This window comes from Pseudorca crassidens, chromosome 3 (assembly GCF_039906515.1).
Source record: "Pseudorca crassidens isolate mPseCra1 chromosome 3, mPseCra1.hap1, whole genome shotgun sequence".
Classification (NCBI taxonomy): Eukaryota; Metazoa; Chordata; class Mammalia; order Artiodactyla; family Delphinidae; genus Pseudorca; species Pseudorca crassidens.
The window spans coordinates 122,369,602-122,388,671 of record NC_090298.1 but is presented as its reverse complement, the minus strand read 5'-3'; the positions used below and the strand labels follow the sequence as shown (position 1 = coordinate 122,388,671).

Genomic DNA, 19,070 nt, shown 5'->3' with positions numbered 1-19,070 from the left:
TATATATACCATAATGTGGTCATACAGAGGAATACATAGATAGATACAATACAAAAGAGAAAACTGTAGGCAGTGTTCATAATACTCATACTACAGAAGGGTTTTGAAAGGATAGACATCAATGATTGCAAACTCAAATGCATATGGGGGCCAGACTGGTTTTATGAATGGATCAGGTAGGTACTGTGACAACCTTGAGAGCACACCCTATGTGAAATCAACTGGCACCACTCAGCTTCAGATAATCATTGCTAATGGGTTGGTGGATTTTTGGATTTTCCAAGAAAAGCTGTAACTTCTTGTGCTACTTTGTGGTAGTCTATTTCCTTCTCTGCCGCCTTCAGAGCTCCACAAAAAATATCTCAGTTACATGAACCTTTAGATTTTTATTTTGTGGCAACTAATAGAAATATTAAAAAAAATATTTTAAACTGGATTTTGTCTTGCGGGCTCACAGTATGGGGGCCATACTCTTAGCAATGGCTCTCTCTGGAGAATCGTATTATGGGCCAATTTCCACTCTCTATACGTTGCTTTACGTTTGAGGGGTTTTCGGCCTGTCTCAAGAACCCGTTTCTTGGTCGAGGTGAGGGCTGAGGGCCCTATACCCATGATGAGCAAGGGTTCAGGCCTTCCCAGTGACCTAGAAATCCACCTCCTTGACCAGGTCTTGGAGATAAGCCTTGTACTGGTTCAAGGTGAGGGAGAGTAAGTGGCTGTTGGAAATGTGCAGGTTCAAGGTATGCCCCAGGGAGGAGGTACCCTCTAAATGGGCCATATCTGGCAGGGTGCTGAGGCACGTGGGAACAACCTTGACCACCAGGAGCCTCTTGATAGACAGCTGGTCCTGGGACCACGAGTCCCCAGCAAGAGGATTACAGGGTGTAGATGGTGTCTGCTTCCTTCCCTGAAGATGATCAGGTTTGCCACAAAAGGTTCCAGGTGGAACATGCCTCCTTTCTTGCCCTTGGGGGCCTCGCCATCGTGCTGGTGGCCACCATCAGGAAGGCGGTCTAGCCCATGGCCCAGTACCAGTGGCGGTACCCCAGCCTCTGGGCCCGTAGCTGCTGCCAAGCTCTCTGCAGAGCTCCCCGCTTCCTCCCCCCACCCCCATGCAAGGCAGCTCAGCACAGCCTCATGTAGCCTGTCATACCCTGGGGTCTGACAGTCTTATTGGCTGTCCAAGCAGTGCCCTGTCCCCTGCATCTGACCCCACCAGCCACAGGCCCCTGGGGCAGAAGACAGTCTGCTGGAAGACTTGGTACCCAGGTAGGAGGTGGTCCCCTTGAACTTCCACTCTGAGCAGTGATAGCAGCAATCTTAAGAGAGAGGGATGAGAGAGTGTAAGGGGCCGTCTCCCCAGCTCCAGCCCCTCCCATGCCACAGCTGGTACTCACCTGCCTCAGGTAAGCTGCCACAGTGGGCTATTGGGAGTGGGAGCGGGGGTCCAAGTTAGGGCAGGGAACAGGGATGTTTAAGGTGGGGCTCAGCAAAAGCTGAGGCGTGTGCTCAGGGTCCACACCCAGGCTCGAGGGCCCCCATCTGGTAATGGGGCCAAGCCCATTGTCACTTAGGAACTCCTTCTGGGCATCAGAGGTACCACATCTGCCACTGGTGTCTGGAGAGGTATCCGGCTCAGGAAAGTCCCCAGCTCCTGAGGTCACAAACTCGTAGATCTAGTGCAGATCCTGGGGGGTCCTTGCTCTGTCCTAGGCCAAATGCAATAAAATACTTCCTTCTGGTTTAGGGCAGACCGGAAATACCGTTTCTGGGTCAGCAGGTTGGGCTTATCCTTCTCAGGGTTTTAGGACCTCTAGCCTTGGCCCAGGCTGGAAGATGCGGAAGTCCTCCCGCTGGGCATCTTGCCGCAAACCATTCTTCAAAGTGATGCAGAGGCACATGCGGCTCTGGTCCAGGCAGGCCACGCCCTACGGCTGCCCCAGGCCCAGCTGCCACACGGATCCGAGGCTTTAGGGTTCCCATGGTCCAGCATAGAGGCTCGGTGCACGCAGGGTGCTGGGACCTAGGCCTGCTCTTGGACTCCATGTAGCTCTCGAGCTCAGAGCTGCACGTATCCGTCCCCTTCCTGGCAGCTGGGATTTAGAGTGGTGGAGCTTTCTTTTCTATCTACTGCTTTTATGATGAATACAAACACACAAACATACTTACACTGGCCTCATGCTAGAAAGGTCTGAACCAAAGTGAGTTTCCAGACCATTTCAGACTGGAGCCAGTTTCAGGATTTTGGCCTAGCTTTGGTTTTGTTACTGATCGCAAGTATCTTGAGTTTGGTGGATACCCCTGGGCTCATCTAGATAATGAGCTCATCTGGATACTGCTTTGGACTAGGGTTTCTGCAGCCTTGAGATACTTCTGGCTGTGTTGGACCGTATGGGTCCTTGGGGTAGAAGCAGCATTTTAAGGAAGGGAACGATCATCTCTCTCAATTTCCATGATGTGCTCAGAGTTTGTGGGAAAATGAATAGCTAAGTGATCATCTTTCATTCATTCATTCATTCACTCTTTCATTCAACAAAGATGCTCTGAGTGCTTACTATGTGTCTGGCCCTTTGTTGGGTCTTGATAGCAGTGAGAGATTTGCATGGAGTTCCCAGCTTTGGAGGTAGCACCAAATAAAGAGACTGATGTAAAATCGTGTGAAACGTAGTGTGGTGAGGATCAGCACATGATGCCTCGGGAGACTCCAGTGGAAGTTAGTGAAGACTTGCCTGAAGAGGTAGCACCTGGGCTGAGTTTGGAGAGATGAGCAGGAGTTAGCCTGGTAAAGAAATGAGGGACTGTTGAGAGATCCACAGGTGTAAAGGCATGAAGGCAGGAGAGGACATGGGACCTTCTGGGAACAGCCCGTACTCTGTAGAGCCTGAGTACTGAGTTTGTGGCAGGAGATGTCAGGCTTTGGGATGAGCGTGGGCAGCCATCTGATCACAAGCGCTTGATAGAGCAGCCTGGGATGCCTGGGCTCCATCCTAAAAGAACGTGAAAGCCAACGACTGGTTTTAAGCTAGGGAGATTTGGGGGCTGTCTTATATATTTATGTCAACAAATATTTTCACCCAGAGTTTTCATTTTGTGTTCCCTTGATTCTATGAACCAAGGGGTGTGAGGTGGGAAATACTGTTTTTTTGGTTTTGTTTTTATTAAGTGAAAGGAAACAAGTGTTTAAAAAAAAAAAACTCTACAAAATAATGGGTGAGAAACTGTAGCTTTAAGTTTTATACCTTCTGTGCTGCTTGACTTTAGATGTTTCATGACATGTCATACATTGCCTGCAAGTTAATTAACCCATTAACTTGGAAGGTTGCTGGTAAATTCCAAACCAGTTTCGAGGGTGTGTATGTATTCTGAGTGGGGAGCTGGTTAAAGACATCCATAACATTATGATAATCCTTGCTGAATATTGCTAGGATTTCAACTAGCAATTCATGCCATTTCTGGCACCATTACCCACAAAAGGCCACGCTTCCCCAGAAAGGTAGATGAATCCTCAATGAATAGGAAGAGAATAAACATGTTTAACTTGGTAATAACTTGACTTCCCTGTCTCACAAGGTGACAGGGAAAAGTCAGTGGTTTTTGAGAGAGAGAGAAGGGAGGGGAGGGAGGAACAGACTGGGTTGACTGGTGACGCTGTGAAAGCCCCACAGTTGCTGTCACGGTGGTTTTTCATCCCTGGAGCAGGGTGATCTCATTTGCTGCTGCCTATGCATTCATCTCTGGCTTTCTTGTCTTTTTGCCATGAGGACACATGCATATGCTGAATGTGTAAGTGTGCCCCAGGGAGGCTGTAAGGATTTTAGAGGCAGACTAAGCAGGATTCAGATTCTCCTCTGCAACTTACTTAGCTGTGAGAGCCTGGGAAAATTGTTTACCCTACCTGATCGGATTTCAGAGTGCCCACCTAGCCTGGGCTTCTGTGACAATTAAATGGGCTGAGATGTTTGTGTATAGTGACTGACACATACCTGATGTTCAATAGATGTTAATTTCTCTCCCGACCCTGGACTAACGTTACTTTTAATTGGTTTTCATAGGAATAGCCATTTGTCTCCCTGACTCTCTGTCCTGCTTACTTTTCACCAGTAAGGAAACACATGTTCAGAGAAGTGGGAACTTTGGGAGCAGAATGCCTTGTATTCCAATCCTAGTGTTACTACTCGCTTTGGACAGGTGACTCAATATTTTTATTTTATTTTATTTTTAAATTTATTTTAAAGTAATGTGTATTTTGTTGTAGTTTATCTTATGACAGGGCCGAAAGTAAGCTCATCGCACGAGATGAATTGTGCCGAAACACAGCAGTAGAGGGCTGCCTGCCGCTCGCTCAGGCAAAACAGCGCCGTCTGTCCCGCTGTGGTAGCTTTTATTAAAGCATTATCTATGTTTACATTTTAAGACTTATTTTCTTAACATTCCAGAAATGCCAAAGCAGCAACATATGCTTCTATTGATTATACAAGCATTAATGGGCTTTCTTGAAAACATGCTGTGCTTCGTCCTTGAGCGCAAAAGCAGCACAAGGTTCCCACCATTATTTTGATTATACTGAAGTAGCACAAGGACATTTCCTTACGTTCCCACCATTCTGATTATACTGAGGACATCTCATGGATCAGTGCCCAAAACACTCAATGCTTATTCGCAGGCCCCCGGTTTGCCGGGGTGGGGCTCAAAGCATCCAGGACTGTTCACAGTTCTGGCTTATTCGCATGCCCCTGGTTTGCCGGGGTGGCTCAAAGCAATCAGGACTGTTTGCAGTTCTGGCTTATTCGCCAGCCCCCAGTTTGCTGGGGCGGGGGGCCTCATGGGTCACATCTCCTTTCCATGTCCTCAGTTATTCCACTATAGTATTTGTTTTTTTGTTGTTGTTGTTTTAATTAATTCATTAATTTGGTTGCACTGGGTCTTAGTCGCGGCAGGCAGGCTCCTTAGTTGTGGCATGTGAACTCTTAGTTGCGGCATGCATTTGGGATCTAGTTCCTTGACCAGGGATTGAACCCGGACACCCTGCATTGGGAGTGCACAGTCTTATCCACTGCACCATCAGGGAAGTCCCTCAATAATTTCAGAGTTAGTTTTCTTCTCTTTGAAATGGGAACAGTGATGCCCAATACTTCCTGCATCTTCCACAGTCATTGTAAAGACTCAGTGAAGTAAGGCAGGGTTCCCAAACCTCAGAGAATCAGAATCACCCAGACATCTTGTTAAAACAGAGCGCTAGACTCCATCCTCAGGGGTTGTGATTCCTGAAGTCTTGGGAGAGGCTGAGAATTTGCATTTCTAACCAATTCCCAGACAGTGCTAGTGTGGTGGTCCCAGGCCATACTTTGACAACAGGGCAGCCTGTCAATACCAGATGGATGTGAGCTACCATCACCTTTTGTATTTTTGGGTAGGGGTCATAAAGTAGTTGCCACCACTTGGCTATTATTCTAATTTTGGGGCCCTTATTTTGGCTATGTCAATTAATTGCTTAATTTTGAATTTAAGTAGAACTAATATAAGCAGTGAGGAGAAATAATTTAGTATTCTAGGGGGTTGGAATCTACCTTTGCTGCTGAGGACATCTGTGTGACACAGACATAGGAAGGAGGGGCCTGGACTGACCAGGCATCAATACAGTTTTATCAGCCTTGACCTCTTGGGACGTGTCTGGATTAAAAAACACATTTCTGGAACATTCTCCTATTGCACAAGACTCTCTACCAGGTGTTAAGGGCACGTTTTAGGGAAATTCTGGAAAATGACAGGGGAGTTCCACAGGCCAGAATTTCTTTTAGTAACTTGTAAAAAAAAAAAAAAAAAAAAAACACCCATCATCCCTAGGGCTTTTAAGTGCATAAAGATGGATCTTCCCACTGAGGAAATCATGGGCCCTGACTCTTTTATTTTAGAAGGTGGATGGCATGGGCTTCCCTGGTGGCGCAGTGGTTGAGAGTCCGCCTGCCGATGCAGGGGACGCGGGTTCGTGCCCCGGTCCGGGAAGATCCCACATGCCGCAGAGCAGCTGTGCCCGTGAGCCATGGCCGCTGAGCCTCCGCATCCGGAGCCTGTTGCTCCGCAACGGGAGAGGACACAACAGTGAGAGGCCCGCGTACCGCAAAAAAAAAAAAAAAAAAAAAAAAAAAGTCAGGAAGTAGAAGGTGGATGGCAAAGATAAGGGTCATGGTGACACCTCTGTCACTTCATGAGCAGCCTGAATTACAGATCTAAAATTAACAGCTTCTCCCCCAACCACCAACCCAATACTTAAACTCTCCTTTGTCATTGTTTCTAGAAGCAATCGAGTCATAAGAAATTCTACCTGAATCTGCAAGCCTTTCAAACACAGCCAAGGTGGGGAATTCAGTGTCACGTTAGCGTTAAGGGTTTAGATTCTGGGGCTTCCCTGGTGGCTCAGTGGCTGAGAGTCCGCCTGCAGACGCAGGGGACAGGGGTTCGTGCCCCGGTCCGGGAGGATCCCACATGCCGCAGAGCGGCTGGGCCCGTGAGCCATGGCCGCTGAGCCTGCGCGTCCGGAGCCTGTGCTCCGCAACGGGAGAGGCCACAGCAGTGAGAGGCCCGCGTACCCCCCCCCAAAAAAAAGAAAAAAAAAGAGTTTAGGTTCTGGGGTCAGATGGATGGGGCCCATCTCTCCACTTTCTGGCTTGGAGAGAGTGCCCTTAACAGATGACTTTCTAAACTCCCATTTTCTTATCTAAATTGAGGGCAGTAGTAGTACTTATTCCAAAGAGTCTTTGTGAGGGTTATTTAGATAAGTATGTGAGGACTCAATAAATGACAGCTATTGTTACTACCCGGGTGATTTTTAAGAGTTTAGGATTGGGACCAACAGCTGCATGCCCCCCTGAGCTGTCACGTTTACAGAATTATCCAGCAGTGTTCAGTTGGTTTGTGGGGCTAGATTTTCTGTTTTCTCCAATTTGTTTATATGGTTTTGGATTGAAAGAGAAGGGGAAAGAAATGGGGACACAGTGACAGAGGATGGCCTGTGGGGAGTATGACCCTGCCTGACCCAAGGAACTGCGGCTCAGCCCCCGTAAGGCAGGGGTTAGAGCCATAAGCTGAAGGATCTGTTCTCCCCAGGTGGTGCGGGACACTCAGTGGCTCAGAGGCCAAGGTGACAAAATGCAGAGTTGGGGAAAGGGCTTACACATGGCACCAGGGGTGCAGTGAAAACACAAGGGAACCCGGGTCTCTTTTCCTCTCAAAGTTTTAAGGTCCCAAGAGGCAGCATCCTGGGCAGGAAAGCAGTGTTTTCATGGAGGCCACAGCATCCACGGAGATGACAAAGTAATTCCCACAGGGACTTGTGAGTGGGTAGTAGTTATTAATGAAGAACACAAAGGGACTCGTTCCGAAGGTTCTCCTTCTGTGTGCGGGGAAATCCCTAAACGACGGGGGTGGAAGTGACACAGGTAGGAACAGGGGAGGAGTAGGGACTTTCGGGTGATGTAGCTGAAGTCTGCTGCAGAATGCTGGGCACAGGGTAACCATCCAGGAACTGGTCATTATTCCTAGCTGTTTCCTGCCACCTGACCTTGCCCTGTGCCCATGGCCCCGGGCAAGGTCTGCTTGAGTATTGAAGGACATGAGAATTCTCAACCTCTCTTTCCATGGAACTCTTCGGAGAATGCAGAGTAGGGTATTATTAAGTCCATGGTAAGTCAGTTTTCTCCATCACAACCACAAAATATCTACTTTTGAGAGGAAAGAGTAACTTAGGCCTTAGGTACTAGGCAATAGTGATGATCCTGGCCGGCTCCCTAGACTTGGAGGCAGAAGACCTTGTTCAGACCCCAGATTTGTTACCTTTGAGCGTTGAGGCCATAGGCTAATTATTTAACTTCCTCGTCTGTACAGTGGGGACAAAACTGCCTGCCCTACCACCAGATAATAAATGCAAAATGTTTTGTAAACTGTAAAGTTCTGTTTAAGGGAATTAAGGAAAGTGGTTTTGGTTTGGCTGATGATGACAGCTCCTAGGGCTACTGGCATTCGACCAAGTGATGGTGCCTTATTCCAAAATGAAGACTCATGAGGGAACTCAGGCGTGGAGACAGGTGAGGGATGGGGAGGTGTTTGGGGAGATCCCTGGGTGTTCACTACCTACTCCCGAGGCTGGTCTGTGGGACACGAACCCAATAATCTCATCAGGAGGTATCAATTACTGGGGCAATGCTGAGGATGCGACAGCTGCCCCTCCTGTCGCCTCTGCCGTGGTCATGTATCCCTGTCTACCTTCTAGACTGTGCACTTCTAGATCACGGACCATGTTCTCTTCTCTTCATTGTCCAGCCCCTGGCACAGGGCCTGCCACTCAGTGGCGGTTCGTCCCATCAGGGTTTATGGAACGATTTAGTGAGTGAGTGACTGAGAGGGTGTGTTTCCTTTTTTTGGATCACGGTTCTTGTCTGTATTCTGCACACTTTCATTCTTACGCTGCTTCTCTTTCTGAAATGCCCTTAAAGTAATCCACAGCTCTGGGGAGACTGGAACATGGAAACACAAATTCATGGGTTGAAGAAACAGGAAAAGCTGAGGAAGAACAATAAGAATTGCTTTCCTTTCTGAGCTCTTTGTGCCTTGGGGATCAACTCTGGGGGAGAAAGGAGACCGGAATTGGTCGCTGGTGGTGGGTGCGTGGGTGGGGCAGCAGGCATCTTCTGTGGAGAATTCGCCTGTCTTGACACAATAATGCTGTTCTGTAACTTGAAGGAGATGTGGGCTCTGAAGACTTCTGGCCCTGGAAATAGGAGCTTTTTCAAAAAGAACCGGGAACTGACAAAATAAATCTGGAAATGGCTCCTATTGTTGTTAGGGTTGAAACAGGTGTCTTGTGAGTTTCCTGCATGCTGCTATGATTGTAAACCAGGGAACATCTTGATTTTATGTTGGTTTCCCTTGTTGCTCCCAAAACCTCTTACGGATCGTAACAACAGTGACATCAATGTGGACAGTGCCCTTTCTCTAAGGGCTTGCTCTACACCACCCTGTCTTATTTCTCACAACAACTCTGGAAGATTAGTGACAACCATGACCCCATTTTACAGATGAGGAAATGGAGGCTCAGAGAGGTTAAGTGATTTCCCCAAGGTCACACAGCCAGTCAACTTAATTTGAACCATGTTTGAATCCCAGCCTGAAAGCTACATCCATTCCCTCCTCCACCCCCTGAACTGCCTCCTTTGAAAAGTGTAAGGTTGAGTTTATTGATGAGGTTGTACAGACTTGCCTCCGAAGTATTTTCTAGGCAGTTCAAATAAAGCCCTTCAAGATGCAGACTGTGTGTATTTCCCCGACAAGAAATCCTCCCCGTCCCAACACCTCCCTTCAAGGTTTTTTTAATAGACAGCGCCCCCTCCCACCCCCAGGGTTCAGCCTGGGGGAGAAAATGAGACAAGAAAACAAGGAAATAAAAGAAAACAAAAGACCCCAAGGCCTGTAACCAGTCATGAATGAAACATGCTTGCCCAGCCTCACAGAATGTCAGTCAGATTCTCTTCTCAAAGCTCTGGTTTCGCAGAGCATCAGTTTCCCCTAATAATAAGTTTTTTATCCTTCATCTGATGATGTGGCCTGGTCTTGAGGGTTCTTATCATGTCTATTGCTCATCCAGGATGACAGACACACGCACAGAGAGTTTGTCACTTCCCTTCATTTCTTTTCCTTTCCCGTCACACGTGATTTCCGCCCCAGTGCAAGCAGGGGTCTGAGCAGCATCCCACCTTTTCCTCCGCCCCCCGCCTCCCTCCCACACAGCTCTTTGAGTTCCCATGAGTAAGCTCGTCTTTCTCCAGCCCTCCACGGCGACTTGTCAGCTGGGTGTGCCCCTGGGGGCCCGGTATTTCCGACAGGATGTATATTTGAGCTAACACGTGTCATGTATGAACCTTGTTCCAGGCACATGCTGAGAGCTTTGAACGGATTATCTCATTTGCTACTTACATCATCCCAAGGAGGAGGGTCCTGGTGGTAAACCCACTGTACAGATGCGGAAACTGAGGCACAAGATGTCCAAGGGCACATAGCCCTCTAGTGTCTAGAGTCTAGAGCCTATCTTCTTAACCAGCAGGACCCACCAGCTTAGGTTTTGTTCTGGAAACTTCCTTGTGCAACATCGGAGAGCCTTGAGAGTATCTCTGGTTTTTGAAGTTCTCAGCCCACAGGGCCCTAGAGCAGTGGTCCCCAACCTTTTTGGCACCAGGGACCGGTTTCATGGAAGACAGTTTTTCCACGGACAGGTTGAGGGGGGCCGGGGGTGTGGTTCAGGTGGTAATGCGAGCAATGAGGAGCGAAGGGGAGCCGCAGATGAAGCTTCGCTCGCTCTCCCGCCCGCTTGCCTCTCACCTCCTGCTGTGCGGCCCGGTTCCTAACAGGCTGCAGACCAGTATCTGTCCATGGCCCGGGGGTTGGGGACCCCTGCCCTAGAGAATCAAGGTGGACAGTAACCTCGGAAAGGTCAAGTCAAGCAGTAACAATGACTAGAGGGGTTTACAGACCATCCACAGACCGTTTAAGGTAACCAAAACCTGACCATTCTCTCCCTGTAAGGAGAGCGCAGGAATGGTGGTGGGAATGGCCCCCTGCACCTGTCTCTGTCTGTCACCTCCTGCAAGACCTCCTCCCCATCATTTGTACCTTCCCCACACTTCTGTCATTACAGCCATCTATGGATAGGTAGGGTGACCTTAAGGACAGCAGTTCTTAAGGTTTCAGGGGGGTCAGGATCACTTAGGGAGCTTATCTAAAATCTGGATTCTGGAAATTCTGATTCAGGAGGCCTGGGAGAGGGACCTAGAATTTTCATTTTTCCAAGCACCTCTGGTGATCCTGATGCAAGAAGTCTCCAACCCGGTATTTAAAAGTAACCACTGCGTCTCAGACAATAGCATTAGGACAAGGAAGCAAAATGCAATGGAGGTCAGCTGCCTCGAGCAATCTCTCACAAGTGCCCGAGAGCAGGACTGTAATCCCGGGACCCCAGCATCACTTGGTTGCCCTGCTCTCTGCTCTTCACCCTTCACCTCTGTTGCTGGGGAGGATGCAGCTGAGGAGCTGTCCATCTTTATCTGCTGTGCTTATTGTAGGAGCTCAATAATATTGATTATTATTTATTAATCTTCTTAACTAGGATCAAGATTTTTATCTTCTGGTCTAATATCGCCTACCAAGGGATTCTCTAACCCATTTAGAGACCAACTTTGACTGCCCATTTTGACCAACTGAAATGATCAGGAAAAAGTAGGGAAGAGATCCTGCACTAGAGACAGGTTATAAAGACAGCTGCATGTTTAGGTGTAGACACAGCTGAAGGTGCCCCCAGCTTGGTTCCCTCTTTAAGTTGTGCTGGAGGCTTCACCTCCCACAGGAGGCCTTTTTCCGAAGAGGAGTGGCTACCCGTCCCATCCCAGATATAATCTGCTGGGCACTCCCATTGCTATGCTCAGTTTATAGCCAATCCGTCAATGTTAAGTGGCATGTAATCATTTGCTCTATCAGGTTAGTAATAAACCTCTGAACATGTCATTCTGCAATAAGTTATTTCATTTTCTTTGATCCATAGCGTGCTTCTAAAACCAGAGCTTTTCTGATGCCCACAAAGGCTGTAGACTCTACTAGGACAGGAAACACAAGGATCTTGAGAGAGCCGTGTAGTGCCTGACACACACAAGGTGTGCCATAAATGTTTGTTGATTAAGTGACTGTAATTCTGTGAATCCACAATTTTTTGAGGAGCAGTTGTCTCCAGATGAGACTCTGTGGGCTGGACCAGAATAAGTCCATGTAAAGTTGCACTCTTCTCAGACAAAAATGCAAAACTTTAGGGCAGTGTATTAAGTTTTTCATAAAGCTAAATTTAAAAGACTGTCTATTCTGAGACTATGTTCTTCCTAATTTGGGTGTGTTAAAATTACCTCTATTCTATGAGGTGATAACAAGAGATGTGACCATATTGACTTAACTGACTCCACGCCCCCCTCTTTTGGGTAGGCTCCTGCATTTCTTGCCTAGAAGACTGCAGTAGCCTCCAGAAGTAGCCTGCCTGAGCCCACTTCCCCCCTTTTATCTGTCAAGACTTTCAGTTACAATCCAGACAAGGGGATTCTAGCTGACCTGGGTATTTCCTCAAAGACAGAAAGACTATTTAAAAGAAGGTAGGCCTAAAGGCATTGTGCTATCCTCAGTTGGATCCTGGAAGAGAAAAAGGACATTAGTGGAAAGACTGGTAAAATCCAGATGAAGTTTGTAGTTTAGTTAATGGTAATCTATCATTGTTAGTGTCTTCGTTGTGCTGACTACACCGTGGTTATGTAAGACGTTAGTGGTAGGAGAAACCGGGTGAAGGGTATAGGAAATCTCTGTGCTATTTTTGTAGCTTTTTCACGAATCTAAAATTATTCCAAAATAAATAATAAAAAAATAAAAAAATGCCGACAGTCTATGTGCTCAAAAATCCATTTGATCAAAGTTACCTTTTGAATATGTAAATCAGAGCATATCAGTATGTTTCTTAAAGTCTTTCAGTGACTTCCCATTGCCCTGGGGATCAAATCCCACACCTATACCAGGACCTCGGGAACCAGCCCTGCTGTATCTCCCACCTCATGTCTGGTCTGTCCACTCTGCCTTTGATCACTCCAGTCACGGTGGCCTTCCTGCAGTTTCCTGACGAGGCCATGCTTGTTGCCTCCTTAGGCCTCTGCACCAGAGGGTTCTGTCTAGAACCCTCTTCCACCAGATGTTCGCATGGCTGACTCTGGATACTTAGGGCTCTTTTCCAGCACTTTTGCTGCCCACCCACTCTAGCGTAGCTTCTCTGCTGGTCACTGTCCTTCACTTCACTCTGCTCTGTGGTCTTCAAAACACCTAACACCATCTATCAAATTACTTAAATGATTTCTTTCCTTGGTGTTTGTTTGTTTATTGTCTCCCCCTCCCCTTTGGATGTCAGGTCCATGAGGACTGGGGTTTACTGTTCATCCCTGGATCCTCAGCACCTAGAGTAGCGTCTGGCACATACTAGGGGCTCTGTAATTATTTGCTGAAGGAACGAAAGCAGGGACATTTCATCCAGGAAGGCTCCCTGACCGCTGCTCGGGGATAAGATTCCCCGCCTCTGGTCCCACGGCCTCCTGCATTTCTCTCTTCTACAGACTTTGCCCAACTGGGTTGTAACTGCCTGTTGGCCCTCTGTCTCCTTCACTAGGCCCTGAGCTCTGGTGGGTAGAATGATGTGATCCACCTTTGCACTTTTAGAGCTTGCCCACACCTGGGACAGAGGGGCATTCAACAGCAGTGGAACTCATTAGGGCCTCTGGCTTGGACACTTGCTGGCTAACTTGGGGAGTCTGAGGTGAACCCTATTTTAGACAAGACCAGTCACTGACCACTTCATTCATCTTTGGATCGTCACTGCCTAGCATTAGAATGGGTTATATGGGTTTCCAAACCCTGCCTTGTAATGACTGAGTAACCTTGGGCAGGAAATGTAACCTCCCAGAGCCCTGCTCTCCTCATCCACAGGACGGGGATGTAGATGTTGATGGACATGTGCATGCCCACATGTACACACACACACACTTCACATAGCTGATCTTCTTACCCTTTCAATCTCACTTTAAATCTTATCTGCTTTATCTAAAGTAGGTCCCTTGGCCTCAGCCATAGCACTTATCACAGTTTATAATGAAGTGATTCACATTTGTTTTGTGTCATCTCCACCATCAGAGTGCAGGTAGGTGGTATAATTAATTGGCATCACTGTATCCCAGATGTTGCAACAGCAGATAGTATAGAGTTGCTATATTATTATGCCATTATTTATACTTATATTATTTTTATGGACAGTGGGGAGTTATTGAAAAGAAGGAAAAAGAAAATCTCTGGGCAACAAGGTCCTCTTTGCTTGGTTACTGGAGAGGGTAATTTAGATTCACAAAGTCAAGTCCTAGTCTGGGGGTGCCGGCCAAGAGAAATTATTTCCCAAGAAGAGGTGGTGTGTGTTCTACTGATTGTCAATTTATGACCGGCCCCCGAGTTTGAAAAGATAAAGTTTCTTGGATACCTCTTCCCCTCAAGCCTGCTCATGTAGTTTCAATTTATTTTAGTAGTGAATTCAGTTGGCATTTTCTCTGGAACCCTGTTATTAAAACAAACTTGACAGAGACCGTGCTTGCAAATACAACAGCCTAGGAACGAAATGAACTCCGATGTACTATGTGAGTCCCAATATTGGTTCAGCCACGGCATGACACTTAGAATGTGTGAGAGCGACGGGAATCTCATTAATCCTCACAATTTAGCACCAGCCTTAGGAAGAGGAGAAAAACACATCTGATCGAACTGTCCTGTTAGTCTTATAAATGTGTTTGAGGGAGGTATTAATGGGGGGCAGTAAAGGGAGCAGGAATATTTATCCCCATTCCTTGGTCATTTGCTGGTAGATCTAAGACAGAAGACTAACTGAGAAGGATTTATAGAAGTAAAATGAGGCTGCCTTCCAAAGGCTCAGATAAGTGGAGAGAACGTCAGTCATTCATCTTTCATTTATTGAGCATCTGCTATGTGCTGGGTGCTATTCGAGGCCATGTGGATCGAGTGTGAAGAAGCCAGTCGAAGTCCCTGCCCCCAAGGAGCTTACATTCTGGTGGGAAGAGGTAGACAACAACCAAATGAGCAAGTTAATCAGTAACTTTAGTAAAGAAAATAAAACAGGGTCACGTTATAGGCTGGTACTCGGATGGGGGTGGTAGGGACTGTTTAGGGTTGACGGTCAGAAAAGGCTTCTCTGAACATGTGACATGGAATGAAAAGCAGATGTTTGGGCGGAGGCAGCTGCTCGGAGATGGAAGTTCCTAGCAGCTCAGCTGAGGAACAGAACAGGAGAAGCTGTGAAATGAGCTCAACATCAGGGAGAAAACCAAAAGATCTCTCAATCCCCGCCACGTACTAAAATACAAATAATGAACAATTTCACATTCTTTATTACTTACTAGTGATACTTATTACTTACCAGCAGTGTGACCTTAGACAAGGTATTCATCACTCTAATTTGACAGCCATAACATAGCAGTAGTAATGACTACACACCTCCTGGCCGTGTTATGAGACTTACATGTGATGGTAATAAGTACTGATAATTATTGAGTGCTTATTATGTGCCGGGCACTGTGCTAAGCGTTTCATTTACCAAAGCTCATTTAATCTTGTTGCTAACCTTCTTGATAAGGTTAGAAGCTACTATTATGTTCCTCATTTTGCAGATGAGGAAACTGAGTACAGAGAGGGTGAGCAACTTGCTCCAAGTCACCCAGCCAGTGAGTGACAGGGTGGGGATTTGAATCCAGGCACTCTTCGTCCGCAGTCCTCAGCCTTACCCCCTGTATCTTCCAGATTTAGCAGCCTTAGAACAGCAGCCATCAGATACCTCGCCCAGTGCCGGCAGTGATGACTCTCAATGCTCCTAGTTCTGTCATTACTACGCACATTTTCTTCCACTTCGCAGCAACCGTGAGAGATCTTAGGACCTGCATTTTAGAATGTGACATTCAGAAGTCAGCGATTTGCCATCAGGTTGGAAGCCAGATCTGATTCCCAATGCACCGGTCTTTTCCCCATGGCGCAACTCCCTGGAGTTTTTGCTTATTATACTTAAGCATATTTTGAAAGGAACCCTCAGAAATACACACTGAATTTGCTTCAGTAGATCCAGCTGTTTGTGAAACAATAGTTTCAATTTTCTTCCTTAATACTGCTTCTATTAATATTTAAAAGATTCCTCCATATTCATTGTTCCTATTTTGAGCTAAAAAAATCCCCCAAGCGTTTCAGTATTCATCAGATGATGAAAGCCACCGCGATTCTGAATCGACCCCCACTCTGCCACCTTTCACCCAGACGTTGCTCTCGGTGCCTGTATTGCTCCTGCTTGTGTAGAGCCCAGGAATTCCAGGTCTCCTTGAGACTTCTCAGGCAGGAAACATTGTTCCCAGTGAGTTTGTTTTTGTTTTTTGCACATGGTCATTCCTATGTTCTTGGATCTCTAGAGCTGAACTTTCACCTTGAAAAACTTAAGAAAAAAAAAGTCTTCTTGGATAGGACTGTTAGAATATAGAAGATCCTCTGAGACCAGAGGAAAGCATGTTTGAGCTCACTGCCTGGCCAGGCACTTACAGTTACAAGGGGAGCAGGTGCAGCGACAGAGGAAAAGTAAGGCCGCCGGAGCAGCTTCCCCTTGATCTTTCTCTGAGGTGGGTGCAGGTGTGTCACTCCAGTCCAGATGTTTTCTCTGGAGTCGAGACTCTAATATTTGACCACCTACTCCGTGTCTCCACTTAGAAATCTAACAGGCAACTCAAGTTTAACAAGGTAACAACAAATGCCTGACCTTCACCCTCACGCTTGTTCCTCTCTTGGGCTTCCCCACATCTGTTAACAGCAACTCTATCCTTTGAGGTGCTTGAGGGAAAACGTTGGCGTCTCCCCAACACTTTTCTTTCCCTGACGGGACCCATGTCCGATTCATCAGCAACACCTGTTGGCCTTCACTTTCAGACTAGATTCAGATTCTGACCATGTCTCACCACCTTCATGGCTGTCACCATGGACCGAGCCACCATCCTCTCTTTCCTGATTTCCATGGTCTCCTAACTGGCCTTGCGCTTCCACTCGTGCCCTTTTTCATACACAGTGTGGCAGCCAGAGTGATCCTTTGAAATCTGCGCGAGTGCATACCCCTCCTCTGCTCAAAACTCTCTAATGCTTTCCTGTCCTCAGAACAAAAGTTAAATCCTCAGAATGGCCTATTAAGCCCTCCAGGGTGCCCCTCCCCCATTATTGTTCTAATCTCATGTGATCTAGCCTGCTTGTCCACCCTAGAATGTAAGTTCCTTGAGGGCAGGAATATTTGTCTGTATTTTCACACTATTTCCAATGCCTAGAATAGTGCCTGGCACAGAGTAGGCACTTAAACACATTTCTTAGGTGAATGGATGACTGTTAAGGGATTCACATAGTGCCTGACTGTATGAAGTCCGGAATCATTTCATTACAAAAAGAAAACCAATTCAAATGGAATATGATTGGATCACTTCCAATGGGATAGAAATTCAGGGGTGCATTACTTTCAGGGCAGCTCTATCCAGGAACTCAAATGAAGCCAATAGTCACTTGCTTCCTTTGCCTATTGTCTCTTTTTCTTCCCTGTTAGCCTCATTCTCAGGCAGGCTTTCTTGGTCACCATAAACTTCAGCCTTACATAGCACTATGTTAGCAATACCAGTGGGGAAAAAACAAACACGTCTTTCCCAACACTTCTATCCAAAGTCCTAGGAGACAATCTTATTGACCTAGCTTGAATCAGACACCTCTCCCTGAACCAGCCACTGGGATGAAATGTTCCCATTGGTCAAGTCGAATCACCTGCGCATCCCTGGAGTAGAATGAGAGAGTAGGGGTACCAGGCCCCCCACCATCCGTAGACTGAGACAGACGGAGGGCTGCTTCTGTAAAGGGACGTATAGGTTCATCCCTCATTATTACCAGACTGATCTTTGCAAAACATGGTTCTGATCTTGTCATTATTATGCTCCAGGATCCTCACTGACTCCCTATTGAAATAAATGCGAAAATCCTTTGGGCTGGTATTCAAGGCTCCTCATAATGTGGTCCCAATCTATTCCTCTGGTTTTGTCTCACCATTCCCTCCCATCTTCCCTTTACTGCAGAAGCACTGGATGCTGTGCTATCCTTGGGACACCATTTATTCACTTACTTATATCTATCTATCTTTTTCTCATGAAGCACCTACTGTATGCCTCCCAGCCTTTGTCCTTTTGGTGACCGCTCTCCAGAATGCCTTTTGCCTCCTCCATGTATATAAAAGCCAACACATTCTTTATGGCCTAGGTTAAGTACTATATTTTCTAAGATGCCCTCATTCTTCTCCCCTCCACCCATCATGCAGCTCAGAATGATTTATTCCCTCCATCTCTCGTCATAGAAAAATTTATTCCTCTCCTGAGGCAGCATTTTTTTTTAGCCTTAGGTTAATGTTTTATATACATATATATATATGGGTTTGGCCAAAAAGTTCCTTTGTTTTGTTTTTTTTACATCTTTACTGGAGTATAATTGCTTTACAATGGTGTGTTAGTTTCTGCTTTATAACAAAGTGAATCAGTTATACATATACATATGTTCCCATATCTCTTCCCTCTTGCGTCTCCCTCCCTCCCACCCTCCTTTGGTTTTTAAAGTTAAAAATAAAAGACACATTTTTCATTTTCACCAAGAACTTCATTGAACAAAGTATTCACCTTCTGCCATTTTTCAGGCAACTTCATCATTCCCTCTTCCCAAAACTTTTTATCTTTTTGAGCAAAGAACTGTTCCAGGTACTTTTTACAGTCTTCCAAGGAGTTGAAATTTTTTCCATTGAGAGAATTTTGTAAAGACCGAAATGAATGGAAATCCAAAGGTGCAATATCTGGTGACTACGGCAGATGAATCAGAACTTCCCAGCCAAGCTGTAACAGTTTCTGCCTGGTTATCAAAGAAATATGTGGTCTTGTGTTATCCTGATGGAAGATTATGCATTTTCTGTTGACTAATTCCGGATGCTTTTTGTAGAGTGCTGCTTTCATTTGGTAACTGGGAGCAGTACTTGTTGGAAATAATCATTTGGTTTTCCAGGAGCTCATGGTAGAGGACTCCCTTTCAATCCCACCATATACACAACATCACCTTCTTTGGATGAAGACCAGCCTTGAGTGTGGTTGGTGGTGGTTCATGTTGCTTGCCCCACGATCTCTTCCGTTCCACATTATTGTACAGTATCCATTTTCATCACCTGTCACAATTTGTTTTAAAAAAAGGAATGTTTTCGTTACATTTAAGTAGAGAATTGCATGCAGAAATACGGTCAAGAAGGGTTTTTTTGCTTAACTTACGTGGAACCCAAACACCAAACCGATTAACACAACCAAGCTGGTGCAAATGATTTTCAGTGCTTGATTTGGATATTTTGAGTATGTCAGCTGTCTCCAGTG

At 46.3% G+C, this 19,070-nt stretch overlaps 1 pseudogene; it reads right to left on the bottom strand.

Moving 5' to 3' along the window:
- Nucleotides 1-643: 643 nt before the first annotated feature.
- LOC137220826 (interferon regulatory factor 3-like) lies at nucleotides 644-1,983 on the bottom strand (annotated as a pseudogene).
- Nucleotides 1,984-19,070: the final 17,087 nt, after the last annotated feature.